We start from the raw sequence: 1,776 nt of genomic DNA, 5'->3' as shown, positions 1-1,776 counted from the left end.
TTGAATTAATCTCCTTTCAAAAATTTCACCAAAGAATTCAACTCTTATTAACAATTTGGAATTAAGGAATTCTAAAAATTCAATATTTTTGAAGTGGGAACAAGACTCTGTAAGTTAGTTACCTATTATTTTCTGACAAACTACCTTAAAGTCACTTCAAACAACTACTCTCATTGCTCTTGATTCTTTTGATTCAGGAATTTGGGTAAAGTTCATTAAAGATGGCATATTTCTGTTCCCGGTTGTACTGACTGGGAAGGCTTGAATAGAGTTAGAGACTCCAAGATGGCTTCATTCACACATGTTTGAAATCCCAGTTCTCTTTTATGAGGCGTTTTGGTTTTTTTGTCCATTGTGGTTCCTTAACATTCAGCAGTCTAACAGAGTCTTAACATAGTGGTCTTAAACAAAGGAAAGAGTGAAAGCCACAAGATCTCTTGAAGCCTAGGCCTAAGCCTAGACATAACATTGTCACTGCTCAAAGCAAATCACATGACCAGCCTAGGCCTAATGAAAAAGAAATAGACTTTACTGCTTGATTAAATGAGTGGCAGAAACACATTGCAAAAAGGTATAATGAGCTGAGCGTCAGTGGCTCACACCTGCAATTCCAGCTACTCAGGAGGCTCAGATTTGAGGAATGCAGTTCAAAGCTAGCCCAGGTAGGAAAGTCTGTGAGATTCTTAATTAACGACCAGAAAACTGGAAGTAGCGCTGTGGCTCAAGTAGTAGAGCACTTGCCTTGAGCTGAAGAGCTGAGGGACAGCGCCCAGGCCCAGAGTTCAAGCCACACAACTGAAAAAAAAAAAAAAAAAAGGTATAATAGATAAAACAGATTGATGGAATTGTATTTGGAAACTATCATTTTTCTTTGTATTGAGCTAATCCTTTTTTCTTCATGACATTATCATTTGGCTCTATTATGTATTAACAAATTATACAGTATCTTAACTTATGACTGCCCCATTGTCCAAGAAAAAAGAAACAGAAAATTAGATACTTTTCAGTCAGCCACTGTGATCCTCAGTTCTCATACTCCTGAGTAGCTAGGATTACAGCTGTGAGTCATTGGCACTCAGATAAAATTTATTTTTGCCAGGCACTAGTGGCTCATGCCTGTAATGCTAGCTATCCAGGAGGCTGATCTGAGGATCTCCGTTTGAAGCTCGCAGGGATAGAAAGCCCATGAGACTCTTACCTCCAATTAGCCACCAGGAAACTGGAAGTGGCACTGTGGCTCAGTGTTAGAGTACTAATCTTGAGCAAAAAAGCTCAGAGACAGCACTCAGGACCTGAGTCCTAACCCCATGACCAACAAAACTATATGTGTATATACATATATAGGTATACATATTATTATTGTCTTTAAATAGTTGTACAAAGAGGCTTTAATTCAACAAGTCAGTTTATCAGCATAATTAATCTTGATCAGTGTCACCTCTTCCATTGTTTTCCTTCCCCATGTATATCACCCATCTGCTGAAGTTACCTAGTTCTGTTTTCACACAGATACATGACTGAATTCATTCATATATGTACATTGACTGTATTCATCCACCATCCCTCTCTCCATTCATCTTCTCCTTCCTCTTAAGCCTACTTCCTTCAGACAAGACTTCTTCTAAATTTTTAGTGCACCTATCCTCTCTCTAACAACTCCAAGATCCAGTCAAGCATGCTAGTGAACCTGTAATCCCAGCAATTGAGAGGCTAAGGTACAGGGATCTCAAGTTTGAGGTCAGTTTGAGCTATATAGTGATACCCTTTCTCAAAAAA

Source organism: Dipodomys ordii, unplaced genomic scaffold (genome assembly GCF_000151885.1).
Source record: "Dipodomys ordii isolate 6190 unplaced genomic scaffold, Dord_2.0 Scaffold5, whole genome shotgun sequence".
Classification (NCBI taxonomy): domain Eukaryota; kingdom Metazoa; phylum Chordata; class Mammalia; order Rodentia; family Heteromyidae; genus Dipodomys; species Dipodomys ordii.
The sequence above is the reverse complement of the archived record's forward strand: the minus strand, read 5'-3'. Positions refer to the sequence as shown.